Source organism: Suricata suricatta, chromosome 3, assembly GCF_006229205.1.
Source record: "Suricata suricatta isolate VVHF042 chromosome 3, meerkat_22Aug2017_6uvM2_HiC, whole genome shotgun sequence".
Classification (NCBI taxonomy): domain Eukaryota; kingdom Metazoa; phylum Chordata; class Mammalia; order Carnivora; family Herpestidae; genus Suricata; species Suricata suricatta.
In genome coordinates this window covers 109,279,155-109,297,843 of record NC_043702.1, presented here as the reverse complement: position 1 = coordinate 109,297,843, position 18,689 = coordinate 109,279,155, and the positions used below count along the sequence as shown (strand labels likewise).

Here is an 18,689-nt window from a genome sequence, read left to right as displayed (position 1 = left end):
TAAATGATTTAATATCCTTCTGTGGCTTTGATGCAAACTACTGCAAATAAAAAATCTTACATGAGTGTTCATGGTTCAGGATGACTATTCCCTACACTGTAAAGTAATTCAGTGACATTAAGTTTATGGAGGAAACAATAAATAGGAATAACTTCTTAGTATGCATATTTTAAGTGACTTGCCCAACAGGTAAATGATAGGTATGTGCTCCCTAAAACATTGCTTTAATTGACGACACTTATTATAATTAGTTAGAATATAGTCCATCAAGCCATCTGTAAAGTATTCATATCTCAAGCCTTTATCACATAAATTTATAAAGTACAATGAAAAAATAGTATAGTGAATTTAGGTAATCAAAAGTACATTCAATTTTAGTGATTTATATTGTAATTTGACACTATCATTTCATAAGTAAATACAGTGTGGCATTAGACCACATACAGACTATGCATAACCCTGAATAAAACATTATCCTGAACTAAAATTTTAAAAGTATAATAAAGATTTCACAACTGTACATTTAACATAAGGATATTCTCTATCTATATAGAATAAAATATTAACATAAAGCAAACACCAAAGGACATATAAAAGAAAATCAAGGAAAGATCCAAGTTTGGTGGGGCTTAAAACTTAATTCAAGGAACCTCTTCAAGGAACAGAATCTAAAATTACATATACATGTAACTCTGACAAAAGGAAAGTCAATGAGCTCTTTCTAGAGTCATCAATTACGGAAGTTAATTAATTCACCAATATACAGGAGTGACTGTGGACCATACCAAACCCACAATGAATGTATGTCCACCGCTGCTTCTCCTAGAGGTGAAAAGTGCAAAGTAGGCCCATAACCATGGCGGTATTACCTGACACAAGGGAAAGTCTGCAGAAGGGCAAGTGGAAATGGAAGGATTTTCAGTATTAAGCAACTGCAACTTAAATGTAATATACCTTATATTTGCAAATGTTACAAAACCATATGACCATGTGAATATACTGCTAGCCTCTAGGGGACCCTGAAGTTACACTTCATTAGCATTATCCTTGATCCAACTCAGGGAAGGAAGGGTGAAAGACATGGCAGAAGTATAGACTAGTAATAGGGCTTAAAATTGTCACACCTTCACCTCTTTCCAAAGTAATTTTAGAAAACTCAATTCTGGGTAGTCATATAGATCTTGTCTTTATATATCCCTAAACACTGAGAGTTCAAAGGCCATTGGGAAGAAACCTGCTTTATTTATTTATTTTTTTAGACAGGAACATAAAGTGGAAGGAAGGTTGAAGGGAAAAAGTGGGTAAGGGATGGGAAGGTAGGCTAGGCAAGGCATCTAGATATGTGGTCCTGCCAACACAGACATTTGCAAAATGATGTGGGATTCCAGGTTGACCTGGTCATGCTAGCAGTTGCTAGGGAGACTGCCTAAGTTACACATGGGTCCCCTTGACTAACATCCTGGGAAACTCAGACAAAAGGTAGCAATCCTATCCCATACCTGGATTAATAGCTGGGCACAGAACATTTTTTCCATCCTCAGGTATTTTGTTCTTGTCTAAATCAATTTGTTCTGCCATTATCCTACAGAATGTATTCATACGGTGAATTTTGCTAACTTGCTTCTTACCCTTTAATGTACGGCAACAAACAGAAGTTCATCCTCCCTGAACTTAGCCTGAGGAGCATTGCGTTCTCCAGTCACAAGACTTCATACTCTTTGGTATAGTCGGTGGGTGTGTAAAGAGATGTTATATTCAAAACAAACATGTTTCTGCACACGTACATACATATATACTTCAAACTCTGTAGTTCTACAAATGTCTATATAAAAATCCTAAAGGGAAAGCCCTACGTCAGATATAAATAATTTCCTCTAGAGATATTGGAAATCCCGGGACATTCTCCAGGATCCTGTCTCTTGGTGACTTTCCCACAGAGAAATATTAAACTAATGGCATGGATTACACCTACAGTGAAAGGCGAAACTGAACACCAAAGCAGCCCCTGGAGGATTAGGTTCAGCGCTCTGACACCACCTGTTAGCATAATCATAATCCTCCAGAGCACAAAATGGCTGTGTATCTGAGGCAGGGCTGCTTCTGAAGGTTACGGCAGCTCTGTCATTTTTCAGTTTCAGTTACTTCATTAGCCTGACAAGGTAAAATGACTATAAGAAAATGGTATCTAGGGCCACAACCATAGATTTGTTGAGCTGGCATCTTCTATCTAGTTCATAAAAGGAATGGGGCCTTGGGACCATCTGTTTATGTTTACCATTGCTTTGCACTTCTGAGTCAGCAACAAGCTGGCGCTTGCATCACCTCCCTCTAAACAACTTCCATTGCCCCAAACGCACACCTCATCTTTAAAAGTTTATGTTATTTTCTTTCTGTAGGGCATATTTCTATTAGCAAGAAGCAGCATAGTATTGCATTTAATATTCACAGAGTAGCTGATAATATATTTAATTAGTCAATTTTTCATCAGGCTACTTGACATCTTATTGAAAGAAGAAATCCCTTTATTGGGCAGAGAGGAAAGAACATGTGTTCAGACAACAGAACCCAACACTGAACCCACATTTAGACATTCTGTGACTTTGGTCAAGTTTCTTACTCTTTCTAAGTGTCAGTGACTTTTTCTCTAAATGAGGATAAAAATACCCATTTTAAAGACTTGGTGAGAGAAGTAAATTAGTGATGTCCACGTATCTGACAAATAATAAATATACAATAAATATTTCCATTTCACAGTTCCTATGGTGTTTTTTGTTTTTAGTGCTGCATTATTTTGTGTGATTTATGAGCAAATCTCAGTTTTCAGTGAGTGTCTCAAGGAAATTTTTTCAGTAAAAACTTGTATCAAGACACAAAAATGACTTGTTCTGTGAAAATTTTATCTTCTTCTTATTATTGAGAGAGCTAATTTATGTAAAATAATTTATTTATGAAGCCAAAAGGCCTTATTACTTTAATTGTATTCTCCATTTCCACTCTTGCGTGGGTCTATTATGGTGGACAAATAAAATATAATGAAAATCAATTGGAAAACTGGAATCTACAAACTATACTTGGCTCTGCACTGTTCAAACTTACCACATCCTTCAAGTCCTTTAACTCCCTCGTGGATAATGTTTCTCCCAAATAGCAGCCCCTGCTTTCTGCATTCAATTAATCTGCAAGTGTTTATTGAAGACCTACAGTAAGCCTGTATTATATTAACACTATGGAGTCTTTAAGAAAAATAAATGATAACAGATTATATAATAATTATTGATTCATAAGCCACTCACTGAACTTGTCTCCTTCCTCCTTGGTCTCATCTTGAAAGAGATGATTTCCACACTTCAGGAGATTGATATCTAGGTAGATAAGATTAATAAACGTAAATCAATTAGCAAGCAATTGACCACCTACTTATAAAATCTTTAGTCATGTGACCTAAACCTAACCTAAGCTATTGGCCAGGGCACTAGAGTAAGGTCACCAGGAAATACATCATAAAAATGTATGGATTTTAGCCAGATATGAAAGGCAAGGGAAAACATAGAGAAGTTAGGAAATAGTAGATGGATGTTGCCCACAGGGGCACAGAACCATCGGCTGTTGGAAAGAAACCAAGTGATGAATTAGAGATCAGGAAAAAGAAGTATAAAGACATTGGTTTCAGCTGGATGGGAAAGTCTTGCATGTGAGGCTTGGCGTTAACACTGACACATTCTATAGGCCAATGTCGTGCCTGGTGGGAAGCAGTTGGGAGTGGAAGATGAGTGGAGGCCAAGTTTTAAGGAAAATAGTAAACAGCAATATCATATAGAAGTTTAAATTTGTTTTTTGAGGGTCTACCTCTTGCCATATTCTCCCATTAATTTACTCACCATTTTTCCACATAAATGTTTCACTTAACTATCTTCATTCAAGTCATTATATTTTTGACCATACATTAGAGAAACAAAGAAGAGTGAGGAGGGGTTAATCACCACTTTCCACAAGAATATGATTTAGCCCAGAATGAGTCCCTGAAATAGTTTCTGGCAGTTCAAAAGGTCATAATAATACTAAGACATGATTGGTCTTTTTAACCGTGTTGACATTGGCAGTGATGGTACAAAAGCTGAGACTTCTAGTGTCTCAGCGCCAGTCGGGACAGTGTCTTCACACTGTACTGTAGTCGTACTGGACCATGCCATCACGGGGGGGCGGAAAAAGAAAGTGGTCAGTTTTGCCAGTTTCACCTAAGGGCATTCTCAACAGAGTGGTAAAAATTCCTAACTTTATTAAATCTCAACCCTTGAATAGATGTCTTTTTAATACTGTATGTGGTAAATGGGAAGCACACAACATTCTTGCTGCACACTGAAACACAACTGTTTCAAGGTAAAGCACTTGTGTGACTGAGTTGAGTACCGCTGAGCACCATCAAACATCAGGAAATCCAGGGTTACTCCGAAATGTATACCTGGGAGAATTTAACAAAATGTAACAAAATGAGCTTGTCACTTCAAGGAGAACAACTGACAGTATTTATTGCCAATGGAAAACTCTGAGCTTCCAAGAAAATGTGAGAATTTTGGAAAATGTTATCTGCCACAGTAGTCTGACAGCCTGTCAAAGACTTTTTTCATGAGATTGGTGGTGATAGAATAGCTGGTTTCTTTCATATTGTGTAAGTCTGTTAGCATTTTCAGGCTCTTAGCATTTCAGAAAGCCACTGCATGATGTTGATAAAGTCCTGTTTGCATAAAAGATCCACTAGAAGTGAATGGTAGACCAATGAGTTGTAATGTAACAATATTCAAGAAGTTAATTGATATCATTTTAAATTCCACATTTCAACTAACCCTTAGGAACCCTTAGGAACATTTTATGTCAGGTTTTGGTGTACTACCAAAGAACATTCACAGTAATTATCTAGAAAAGATACATTATTACATATCTTTGTAAAGCCAGATTTTCTTATGTACTTCAACACAACAGTTTGAATGCAGAAGCAAATATGAAAATCCAGCTGTTTTCAGTTAAGCCAGATATTAAAGAGATTTGCAAAAGACCTAAAAGAATGCTATTTTTGTCTCTATTGAAAACTACAGTTACTTTTCATAAAATATATCGTGAAGTTATATTTGTAAATGAATTAATAAGTTAATATTTAAAAGTGTCTAAGTTTTAATTGCTAATATGATTAATATAATAGATATAACCACAGAAACAAAAACTCTTCATGATTCTCAAAAATTTTCAAGAGTAAAAAACTTCTAAGACCAAGTTCAAGACTTGCTGGTCTAGCCAGTCATGGAGTGTCCAGGGAAGACTTTCTCCACTTTTCAGTTGTTCTCTTATGTTTTCAATTAGTAGAAATCAGTGTAGAAAAAAAGAAAAAGAAAAAAATCAATGTAGTTCACTAATTATCAGAGTTGAAATTATAATTCAGAACTTGCTGAACTTCCTCAATCTGCTTTTATTTGTTATGTATTTTCTTTCCATAGTTACTATTTTATTTATGTAATTTGCATGCTTTATATACTTTCAGACCTTTTTTTCTTTTTGAGTTTATTTTTTAATTCATCAAAGTCCCATTTTCAGTTTGGAGGCATATTTTTCTACAAAGCTTAATTAAGGAATCAGAAACCCCTCATGCTAGTCCATCACCTAATTTTCAACTTTTGAAATGCAATAATTTCCAATGTTAACAGCTAATCCTTTTGGTATTTATCTTTAATTCTCTATATAACATGCTTATGTTTTGAAGTCTTAACTTTTCAGCTGTTAGCTGTCTGCACTAACCCCCATCTGTGGAAGAGGAGGATTGAGATCTGTCACCCCATGCCACCAAAACCATCATGACCACCTCCCTAATACACACACACTCCCCAAGCCCCATCCTCCTAATACTAAAAATTTGGCTAGATAAAATGTTAAGTCCAAATACCATTATAAAGATGTAAACACAATTCACTATGGAGCTATGCAGTTCACTATTATTAATTTCCCTTTCCTGCATACTTTTCTTATTTTCCCTGGGTTAATAATTGGTTTTCATTTTCATATTCTTTCTATTTATTGCCTTCCCAGCCACAAACTTTCCATAGTTGCATCATCTCCTGTTGATATTTAAATCACATTAGCTGTTCTCTGATTTTCCTCTTACTGCGGTGGCGACCAAGCGCTCTGCTCTCCGACCCTCTCTGGTACCAGCTGCGCGGCAGCCATCTTTGGGATCTCTCACCAGCATAGCTCACCAGATGCTGCTTCTGTTTCTGAGCCCGTGTCTTTTTCTTTTTTTTTTCTCCTTGATTTGGTGTGACAAACTCTGGTAACTGCACCAAAAAAGGCACATGGAAGATTACATTTCCTACAATGTACATGTTTGAAAATACATGTATTAATTTAATTATTAATGAGTAAATAAAAATAAGTTTATTAATTTGAAAGAGAATTGCAGGTTGGAAATCATTTTGCCTCAGAATTTTAAACCCTTGTTCCATTATCCTCTCTTTTTCGGTAGAGCTGTTGAGAAGTCCAGTGCTATTTTCATCCTTGATTATTTGTATAAAAATTATTCTTGGTTTTTGTTTGTACTTCCTTTCTGGAAGAATTGGGATTTTCACCTTGTCTCACTTTTGACAATTCTTAACGTACTTAGGGATGTAGCCTTCTTTCATTATGGTAGACAATGGTGGATTCTTCTGTGCTTCAACATTTTCTTCCATTATTTTCTTGATTATAATTCAATTATTTCCTTTCTACTTCTTCTGAAATCCCTTTTATTCAGATAAATCTTGGACTGGTCCTTTAATGGTTTAAAAATTTTTTTAATGTTTTTAATTTATTTTTGAGAGGTAGAGAGAGGCAGCACAAGCAGGGAAGGTCAGAGAGAGAGAGAGACACAGAATCAGAAGCAGGCTCCAGGCTCTGAGCTGTCAGCACAGAGCCTAATGCGGGGCTTGATCTCCTGAACCGTGAGATCATGACCTGAGCCAAAGCTGGATGCTTAACCAACTGAGCCACTCAGGCTCCCCATGGTCCTTTAATTTTTTAAATCATCTCTCTCCTGTTTTCCATTTTTTATTGTTTTGTTTTCAGTTTGTAAACATTTCCTCAACTTTATCTCCTCTTATGTTTTTTTAATTTTTTACATTATTATTATTATAATTATAATTATTATTTTGCTATAGAATTCCTTAACTTCCAAGAGCTCTTTTATTCTCTAAATAGTCCTTTCTTGATGGCGTCCTCTTTTTTCCCCAAAGATTCCGTTGAAGATGTCTTACTTAAGGATTTCAAGATTTCTTCTTCCTGAATAGTTTTTTCTTTCCTCTGAATTGTTTTGGCTCATTGGTTGGCTGATATGGGGCTTTCCTTAATGCTAAAAGCTTTCCTCAGATGCCTGCCACACATCTGGCAGTTTTGGTGCAAATTTAAACTTGAAGCACTAAGAAACTGATGGGCAATACAGTACTGCTGAATAGACTTGCTAATAGTAAAATGTACTATGAGTGATCTATGTAAGTTCTTTATTTGGGAAAACACCAAAGACAGTATCACTAGGCCTTTTTCATTGGGAATTTCCCAGGGAAGGCTCTTCCTATTCTGGCTAGGAGGTTTAAACCTGGCAACCAGAGTTCTGGTTGCTGAGCTAGGAAGTTGTCTGGAGACTTCCTATTCCAACATTCACTCAATCACCCTCTTTTTAGCAAGTGTCCTCACTTTGAAGCTGTCCTTTAGTCCAGAGGCCTTATGCTATGACCATATCCAAAGAATGAATGTATGTATGCACATGTATGTATCAAAAAATAAATATACATCACATGCTGGAGCAAGATGGTCTCTTTCTACATAGAGCAGTAGAGGTACTGAAGTCTTGATTCTGGCCTAAACGGACCATAAACCCACCTTCCTGATTTTTAGCCTCCAATTCACCCTTATTTGTGAGATTCCTTGTGTACTCAATTACTTTTTGGCCTCCACCCTCCTGGCTTATGATCTTTAGAGAATTACCAACACCGATCCTTCCAGCCTCCATCATTTTCTTGCTATTGTCCGTTCTCCTATTTGGATTTATATGCATTTTGATTTATATATTTTTTTAACCTAATACCTTCATCCTTTTAAAAAATTTTAATGTTTATTTATTTTTGGGAGCGAAAGAGACAGAGTATGAGCAGGAAGGGTCAGAGAGAGAGGGAGACACAGAATCTGCAGCAGCTCCAGGCTCCGAGCTGTCAGCACAGAGCCCAACCCAGGGCTTGATCTCCTGAACTGTGAGATCATGACCTGAGCCGAAGTCAGACCCTTAACTGACTGAGCCACCCCGGCGCCCCTTCATCCTTTTCTTAATATCCTGTCATTAAAAATTTTGGGGGAGGCAGTAGCAGTTTTTGTATGTGCTCAACTTGCTGTTTTTAAATAAAGACCTACTTTGATTTTTATTGCTTATTGTTCAACAAAATTTCCAGAACTTGTCAGAGATTTTATCTTCTAGCATTTGCAAAGACTAAGAAAATTTTTAAAGTTTTATTAAAATTTGATCTAATTAATAACATTAACTGAAGATTTGTTGTTTTCAAGCATCAAACATAACATAAATGAATATAGTATATGAAGCTGCCTATAAATATTGGAATCTGATGACAGAGAAAACTGGAGCTCATTAATAAATGATGCCTAAAGTCAGTACCTCAGCATTTGTAACAAGTATTTATTGAATAAACACTTTTAGGATATGTTCTACTAGAAATTTTGCAGTATAAACTGCAGAGAGATGTCACAAAGCTAATTTTTGTCCCACGTTGGAAAAATAAATTTGACAGAGAAAAGAAAAGCCAACGGCTACTAAATCAAAGGTGACTAAAATATCCTGGCAATTAAAACCTATCTACTCTGTGGGAATTATGAAGTAACTGCAGGTTTTACATCTGTTTCAAATCACACTATTCTCTAAGGATAGCTGGGGTGAGGAGTTAATGAGTAACATGCTTTGAATATCTTCCCAGTACAAATATCTTAAACTCAAATCATTGAAGATCCATTTTACACTTATCTCTCGATCTGCTGATAAATTACTCCTAAATACATCATCTGCATCCAAAATAAGGGTGACATCAACATTCCCTGAGGTATACACTCAATTCTAGTTTCTGTACATCTTTCTTTTCCATCCTCAGAGCAGGAGGGCACACCAATTACTATTATAGTATCGTTTTATATCATTCAGTTCTGATTGATCTTTTATTTAAAATATTTAAGTTATATACCTCACTTTAGAAACCAGCATGCACTCATTTTCACATTGCCAATAATCATAGCTATTTCTCTTTTTTTAAACTTTATTTATTTTGAGAGAGAGAGAGAAACTGGGTTCATGACCAGTAGAGAGGCAGAGAGAGAGAGAGAGAGAGAGAGAGAGAGAGAGAGAGAGAAACCCAAGAAGGCTCTGCACTGGTAGTGAAGATGGAGGAGAGGCTCTGTCATGAACCATGAGATGATGAACTGAGCTGAAATCCAGACTAGGATGCTGAACCAAGCCAACCAGGGATCCCCAATCATAGCTATTTTTAATGCTTTCTAAGCTATGTTTTGCACATATAAACGGTATTCAGTCCTTACAACAACTCATTATTGTAAATGTAGAACCAAAGCACAGTGAGGCCTGGACTCGGATACAGTTCTGTCTGCCCCCAGATTCTGCATTATTCAAAATGACAAAACATGGCCTCCCAGTTATGTGCTCATAATTCTTCAATTATGATTGATTCCTTTTTAAAAAATTTTAATTTTATTTTGGGGTGCCTGGATGGCTCAGCTGGTTAAGTGATTGACTTGATTTCAGTTCAGGTCTATGGCACAGCTTGTGGTACTGGGCCCTACATTGGGCTCTGCGCTGACAGCATGGAGGAAAGTGAGAGAAAGGGGACAAGATATGCCAATTCCAATTCCAAAATGGAAAACATGTTGTGGTTATGGGAATGAGATAAAACTGTGAAGAATAAATGAAATCCAGTGTGGAAATTATGAAACTTAAATCCCAATCCTGTTTTCTGTGACAATGTGAAATTGAAATTTTTAGAACAATTTAATAATAGCTGCTGCTCTGCTTATGTAAATGTGTTTGATCATGCCAACATTTACTCATGGACATCAGTGCCTCCTTGGACAGTTGTGGTTAGGAGCTATCACGACTACAACCAAATAATTTCAGCTCTATGGGGAAAAAAAAATCTCATACTGTACCTATGTTCCTGATGATACCATTCTGGAATAGATTTCAGCACTCTGAGCTACTGTAACATTTGTGTTTTTGCCAGCTTTGATGTCTAGGATTGCTGGGCTGAAGTCTGAAAATTCTTAGTATTATACCAAAAGGACTATCAGAATTAAATAAGTACAATGCAGGAAGGATGTAGTATCTGAAAATTATACACCATGAAACATTTTAGCTTATTCAGTCCTAACTGTTCTTTTGAAACTAATTAGGAATTTCTAAAATCTGAACTTTAAGTGCTGAAAGCTTCCAAATTAAAAATATACGTTTTTTTCTAGACATTATAGCCTAACATCCCTGATGAATATAGATGTAAAAATCCTCAACAGAACATTAGCACATCAAATTTAACCATATATTTAAAGAATCATATACCACAATCAAGAGGATTTTACTCCTAGGATGCAAAAATGGTTCACCGTACACAAATTGATATATGTAATACACCATATTCACAAAATGGAAGGTAAAAATCACATGATCACCTCAGCCTACGGGTGGGTCAGCTGATGCATGAAGTAAGAAAATACGGTGTACATGTACACAGTAGAATATTATTCAATCCTTAAAAAGAAGGAACTGCTGCTATTTGCAACAACCTGGATGAACCTGTAGGGCATTATGCTAAGTGAAATAAGCCAGGCTAAGACAAGTAATGCTTAGTATTAAGAAAAAATAGTCAAACCTATAGAAAGAAGAGTAGAACGGTGGTTGCCAGGGGCTGAAGACTGAGGGAAATGGAGCAGTTGGTAACAGGATACAAGCTTTCTGTGATAAGGTCTGAAGACTGAATGTATAACATGATGACTGTTGTTGATGACACTGTATTGTATAACTGACATTTGCTAAGAGAGTAGAACTTAAGTATTCTCATTAAAAAAAATAAAATGAAAAAATAAAGAAGGTAAATAAAACAGTTCTGCCTTCTATTTGTTCTTGATCGTTCTTCTGAACCAGAAGAAAACACATTAAATTTCTAAAAAATATTCTATGGAACTACAGTTATTGTATATAATGTAAAGACAAATAAGATCCTGTTTCTGCTTTAAAAAGAACCTAAAATCAAGTGAAAGAAAAAACAAGTGGAGAAGGGCTAACCCCTGTTTATAAGTCATTCTAACCAGAGGCACGAGATGATCTACTTCAAATGAGATGCACAGTACAAGAGAATTCCCTCTCCAGTCAGACAGGAGGCAACTATCTCAAATTGCCATGGGCTACTCAGGGCAGAGAAATACTTTGGTCATCTACAGACTGTGTGTCATGAAGCCATAAGCCAGACATGCTTTGTTCTTTTTAGTAGTTCCAGTGCCTGGAATGTAGAAGATGTGCAATAAATATACTTTCAATTTGCCAATTCATTCATTCTTTTATTAATCCATTAATCTTTTGTATCTTCTCCGCCGCTCTTCCATAGTCACTAATTCTCATTTTTTAATTGTCAAAGAATTATTTTAAAAAATATAAATGTGTTACCAAAAAGGACACACTTAGCAGAAAGGAAAGATCTAATCCAAAGGGGCCTGGGAAGATTCATTTTCATTTGGAAAAGGGAAGGGAAGATGACAGCAGAATCAGATAGGCATTTGTGATTTGATCTGTTTTTTGTTTGGTTATCAAAAGTTTAAGCTCCAAGAAGGATTACTGCAGTGCACACATCTAGGTGTCAAATAAATTATACCTTTTGGAAAGGAGGATTTCAGATAGTGACTTCAAAGAGAAAAACAGTAAAACACCTAAAGACATCTTCTCTAATGTGTAATTTTACTTTAGATTATTTCCATATTTATGCATTTATTTCTAACTCTAACATATGTCAAGTGTCTTTGAAGACTCCCGTTAGAGGAAAACTTTTCTTTTAATTCTCCACCTTCCTCATTTGCAAAGTGAAAATCAATGAACACATTTAATTTGAATAAGAATAAATGAATTTTTAAACTTCCAACTCACAATTCCCATTTCACTGTGCTATGTGGCTTTCCTGAATGTGGAGGCAGAGTGAAAGGCAGTGATAGTCCTCTGCTCAAGAAGCTCTTCCTCACTAGTCCTTCTGGAGTCATAAGTGGTATTTAAGGAAGAACTGCTGACTTTAGAGACTGGTCCAAAAAACCTGGAAAGTAATAGATCATAGGTCACTGCTTTCTTCCGGAATCAAGAAGAAAGAAATGATGCAAAACGGAAGATAAGCCGTTAATGTTTTAGCCTCCAAGTCTGGAGTTAATTCAAGCAATTCCAAAGGCGAGGACTTTCTAGACTCACGGGACACTGGCTAGCCCCTCACCCAGGGCTGACTGTTCATTCTTGGAGAAGAGTACATCCACCGCTACCTAGAATTTGGTTTTTTTCTTCTAGATCAGGGTATTCTAAAGCAGATTCACATTGTCCCATACCTAGAATTTGGGTTTTTCTTCATTTTTTTCTAGGTCAGTATATTCTAAAGCGGATTCACATTGTCTATAAATCTGTTGAGTACTTTCCATGGAATTTTAAAAGGAGAACTAAGAAAACTAAGCTCTGTCACGATTAAGAGTTCAGATGTTATCTGTTGAGGAACATGAACTCTACTTCAGATTATTTATAGACCCACGCACAGCATTTCTTTATACTTCTCCATATACATTTCATTTCAATTGGTCTCAGAAGGATTCACTGTGTAAATAAACAGTGGCAAGCCTGAGACCTCATACTGCCTTAAACACAAAGTGTTAACTGTTTAAAGTGTGTGAGCTCCTTTATGATCGTTAATTGGGAACTTGTGCCTAATTAAATGTGGAGTCCTGTCAGATTGTGACAATGTCCATATTTCGTGTTAAATTTAGGAGATTTTTACACATGTGACAGGTTGGCAAGTATGTAGAGAACCCTAGAGAAAGACATCAAAAGAAAACCACGTAATGTAACTCCTAGAGAACAGGGAAATGACAATAAAAATTGCATGTGTTATTTGCCCTGTGGCCCTGAAAGCTGCAACATCCCAACTACAAGAGAACTGAAACATGGCTTTGTTTTCCACCTTCCACTAGATGCTCCTTTTAAGCTATATCATGGTCAAAATCAGAAGTACCTTTACTTTTATATTGTCTAAACTTAAGATGTGCAATATAATGGTTTTGTAAAATAATTGTAAAATTATTTACAAGATTTTGTAAAATATTATAATGATCACAATTAGTTAACATATCACCTCATCTAGTTACAGTTTTTCCTTGTGATAACTTTTAAAATCTACTCTTAGAAACTATCAAATATACAATACATTATTATTAATGATAGTCATCATGTTGCATGTTATCTCCCCATAACTTAATTATCTAATAACTAGAAATTTGTGTGTTTTGCCACCTGTATCAAACTCTTCCACCCTCCTACCCCTCCACACCTTCTACCTCCACTGCTGGCAACCACAAGTCTGATCTTGGCTTCTATGAGTATGGTCTTTTTAGATTCTACACATAAGTAAGATTATATAGTATCTATCCTCTGACTTATAAAACCTAGCATATGCCTTCAAGGTCCATCCACATTGTCACAGATCACAAGATTCTAATTCAGCGGTCACTTTGGCTCAGTGGTCAGGATGCAGACACTTCAAAGCCTCTGTGATTTCCCGTAGACTTCTAATATTCTTTGGCATCTTAGCATGCTGAAATCAGGTTCCCATATACTATTTCCCATACTGAGTCTCTTGCAGAAATACCACTGAATTTCTTTCTTATAAGATATTTTCCAGGTACTTAGGTAAGAATGCAAATGATAGAAGAGAAATGGTTTTTTTTTTTTCACGCATGCAAAAGCAAAGGGCTTTATTATGGGTTTAGGCTCGTTGGGGCCTAAACTCGGGCTCACAGACTTTACCGGTGCAGTGGATCCATGCTGAGAGCCGAGAAATGTTTAAAATGAGATTGAGAATCTTCAAATGTATAGAAGGTGGTCACCAACTACTCTTAATATCCATGGAACACTACATAAGATAAGAGCTTAATAATTAGGAAAATGTGTTTTAGTTAATGTTATATCAGTTTACATAGGCATTTTTCAAGAACTTTCAAATATAACATAAGATTCATCCCTACATCAAAGTAGGCTAGAAGAACTTTATCATTCTTCATTTATAGCCAATGAATATGAGTTCAAGAAGGCTGGATCTACCATCACACAGCATGGAGACCAAATCTGCTAATGCCTGTCCTGGGTCTCTTTATGCTCCAGCAAAACCTGCTTTCTTACTTACAAATACATTTTTTAAAAAATAAAGGCTACTATGGCAAATAAGCATATGAAAAGATGCTCCACATGATATGTCATCAAGGAAATGCAAATTAAAATAATGATAAGCTTCCACACACCTATAAGAATGGCGAAAATCCAGAGCACTAAGGACACCAGACACTGGCGAGGATGTGGGGCAACAGGAACTCTCATTTACTGCTGGTGGGAATGCAAAATGGCACAGCCACTTTGGAAGACAGTTTAGCAGTTTCTTACAAAACTTAGCATACTCTTACCTTATAATCCAGCGATCATCCTCCTTGGTATTTACCTAAAGGAATTGAAAAGTTATATCCACACAAAAACCTGCACAAGGATGCTTATAGTAGCTTTATTCTTAATTGTCAAAACTTGGAAGCAATCAAGATGTCTTTTAATAGGTTAGTGGATAAATAAACTGTGGCACATCTAAACAATGGAGTGTTGTTCAGCACTGAAAAGAAATGAGTTATCAGACCATTAAAAGACATAGAGGAACCTTAATGCATATTATGAATGAAAGAAGACAAACTAAAAAGGCTACATACTATATGGTTACAACTATACAACATTCTGAAAAACACAAAACCATGAAGACAATAAAAAGACCAGTGGTTGCCAACAAGAGGTGGAGTGGAGGACAGATAGGCAAACCACAGACGATTGTTAGGGCACTGTAAATACTCTGTAGGATATCATAATGATGAGACACATCATTATACATGTGTGCAAACCCATACAATTTACAACAACAAGAGTGAACCTTACGGAAAACAATGGACTTTGAGTGATTATGATATGTTCATGTTGGTTCATTCTTGGCTAAAAAGAAATGTACCATTCTAGTGAGTGATGTTAATAAGGGGAAAGGCTATGACTGTGTGAGGACAGTGGCAGATGAAAAATCTTTCTACTTTCCTCTCGAATTTTTTTGTCAATCTAAAACTGCTCTAAAAAGATAAAATCTTTTTTAAAAAATGATGACTACTAAAAACTGGAATTACTTTCAAAGATAACTATTAGAAATTCCTTTAGTTGAATACTTTAAATGCAACTGATTCCTATAGGGAGAGAACTAAATTATATCTTCCATAGTAATTATACCCTAGAATCCTAATCCTAATTGCTTCAAGAAAATCTATGCTATGGAAAGTCATCCAGCTAATAAATTATTTGGGTTAAGAGAAACTTGCAAGAGGCAGCATGGTGCAATCGAAAGTTAGCTAACTAAACTGAAAAGTTCTGGAAGGTAGTCATGGATTATTCAGTCAATAAGTGTGTAAACCTAGACACATCATGTTATCTTTGAAGTCATGTTTTCCTGATCTACAAACTCAATCGGAATGGTGACATAATTTGTAGGATCCTTTCTGGCTCTAAGAAGCTCTGATTTTCTAAATGATTCTTCCTCCTGTCTCCATTAATTCAACAAATATTTGTCTTCAATGGCCTCAACTAATCTGAACTCAGCATTCAAGGAGGGAAAAAGAAAGAGAACAAACATCTGATTTCTATGTGTTTTTCTCGTTCTTATTTGTGCTTATACTTTGCATCTCATTCAACTGTTCATTTAAAAAAATGTTTAATGACAAGGAGGCCCCAATAATCAAAATATGAGTCCCCTGCAATTAGCACATTCTTATCAATAAGATTGTTTCTGTCTGTGATTAACTGCTTTATGTATTGGGGCGCTTCCGAATTTGGTGCATAGATATTTATAATTGTTAGCTCTTCCTGATGGAGAGACCCTGTAATTATTGTATAATGTCCTTCTTCATCTCTTGTTACTGCCTTTACTTTAAAGTCCAGTGTGTCTGATATAAGTATGGCTACTCCACCTTTCTTTTGTCTTCCAGTCGCATGATAGATATTTCTCCATCCCTTTACTTTCAATCTGAAGGTATCCTCAGGTCGAAAATGAGTCTCTTGTAGACAGCAAATAGATGGATTTTCGTTTTTTATCCATTCTGCTACCCAGTGTCGTTTGGCTGGAGCATTCAGTCCATTTACATTCAGGGTTATTATTGAAAAATGTGGGTTTAGAGTCATTGTGTTCTCCCTAGAATTCATGTTTATAGTGGTGTCTCTGGCACCTTGTATTCTTTGCAACATTTCCCTCATAGAGTCCCTCTTCAAGAGACTATAGATGCTGGCGAGGGTATGGAGAGATGGGCACCCTCCTACACTGTTGGTGGCAATGTAAACTGGTGCAGCCACTCTGGAAAACAGTGTGGAGGTTCTTCAAAAAACTATCCATAGAACTCCCTTATGATCCAGCAATAGCACTGCTAGGGATTTACTCAAGAGTTATAGAAGTGCTGATGCATAGGAGCACATGTACACCAATGTTCATAGCAGCACTGTCAACAATAGCCAAAACATGGAAAGAGCCTAAATGTCCATCACCTGATGAGTGGATCAAGAAGATGTGGTATATATATACACTGGAGTATTACATGGCAATGAGGAAGAATGAAATATGGCCATTTGTAGCAAAGTGGATGGACCTCGAGGGTGTCATGCTAAGCGAAATAAGGCAGGCAGAGAAGGACAGATACCATATGTTTGCACTCATAGGTCTAACAGGAGAACAGCAGAAAGCTAATGGAGGACCAGGGGGAGGGGAAGAGGGAAAGAGAGTTGGGGAGAGAGAGGGATGCAAAACTTGAGAGACTACTGAATACTGAAAATGAACTGAGGGTTGAAGGGGAAGGTGGGGGTGGTGATGGAGGAGGGCACTTGTGGGGAAGAGCACTGGGTGTTGTATGGAAACCAATTTGACAATAAACTATTTTTTAAAAATTTAAAAATCAAAATATGTTTTCTTCACTGAACTCAGATCTCAACACAAATCCACCAGACTTTTTTTTTTCAGGTATCAGGGATTTAAGATCCACAGTCATTTTAACCCAAAGGACTATAGTGTTTCATCTAAGTTAGAATCCTTGTGGATGAGATCCAAATGCAAAGTCTCTTCCAGTGTTACAGAAGACTCTCTCTTGGATCAGCTCCACTGAAAGCCTGAGGAAGATGAGAATCCAGCCCAATTCAGAATACAACAGAATAAATCAAATTAAAGAATATTTTATAATATTTAGCTCATTATAGAACACTTTAAGTAGGTTCTTTAGGCCATCGAAGATTTTTTTTTTCAAAATCAGTATTCCTTTTAAATTCTAAGTTTCCATTTTAATTGATCTTCATGGTCTTATCATAGTATTTGTAATATGTCCAGATATATGAACTATCTAATTTAAAGAATATAGTCTAAGAATGTTTGAAAAATGCCCATTTATTGCATACATCAGCACAATATCTGCGTTCGATCATTCAAAACATTGCAATATGCAATGAAACTATCTTAATTAGCATATAACAAAAGTATCATTAAAATATTTTCAGAGTGACCGAACAGATCAGTCTATAATGTAAATATGGAAAAGGAAACATCATTATAAAGCAAGAAAATTAAAGATTAGAAACTGGGTGTTGACAGTGTATAATAGAGTCCTATTTTCATCTTTCATTTTTAACAGAAAGCAATCCTTTCTAGCTTTTGAGCTAATGCCATTTTTGGCCTTATTCCATTTTCTCTTACTCCCCAACCCTCGTCACCAAATTTCAATGCGGCCTTTAGTTATGTTGCCTCCCAAAACCTGAGTCACATCCACATTCACTCAGTCTTCTAAGCATTACTGGAGAAACAAGAAATTGTGCCACGAGTTTATAACTTACTCATTTATAATCTCACAGGATCTGTGTGGTTAAATTTGCCCCAATCATGTTTTATCTTGCCTCCAGAGTCTTTTCTCACAATTCTACCCTTCTGAAGGGCTGACTTCTTTCCATAAATGGAACTTTACCTTCCTTTTTATTCCTTGTAACTTCTGCACTACTCAGAGCCTTTTTCACAGGCTCAAAGCACATATTCATAGCTTGCTGGACCTCTTGTTCTTCCATCTCATCTCAGAGAAAGAGCTGCATCTCCTCTTTTACAAGACTAGTCCCCTTCTGGTCATTTCTCTCCTTTAAATTCCCGTATCCCCTTAAACTTTCTGATGCTCTGATGCACAGTATTTCCTGCTCCATCTTTAATCTTTTACCCTTATTGATTCTTTACCTTGCAAATCTGCTCAGATCTCCTATCTAACACACAGGCACACCCCTAATTCTTTTTTTT

General features: G+C 36.3%; 1 protein-coding gene and 1 long non-coding RNA gene across 4 annotated transcripts in view; one reads left to right on the top strand and one right to left on the bottom strand.

The window, feature by feature from the left end:
• The window catches only part of GREM2 (gremlin 2, DAN family BMP antagonist), a 105,571-nt gene that overhangs the window by 36,141 nt on the left and 50,741 nt on the right, over positions 1 to 18,689 (top strand). The gene's annotated exons all lie outside the window — the stretch shown is intronic.
• The window catches only part of LOC115287959, an 88,998-nt gene that overhangs the window by 19,589 nt on the left and 50,720 nt on the right, over positions 1 to 18,689 (bottom strand). The window contains exons 3-4 of one of the 2 annotated variants that reach the window (XR_003906745.1): positions 3,294 to 3,362; positions 26 to 886 (exon numbers count right to left, since the gene is read on the bottom strand). This is a non-coding gene — a long non-coding RNA (uncharacterized LOC115287959). Of the gene's footprint in view, positions 1 to 25; positions 887 to 3,293; positions 3,363 to 18,689 lie in introns of those variants that run through there. The other variant, XR_003906744.1, reaches the window with a different exon arrangement.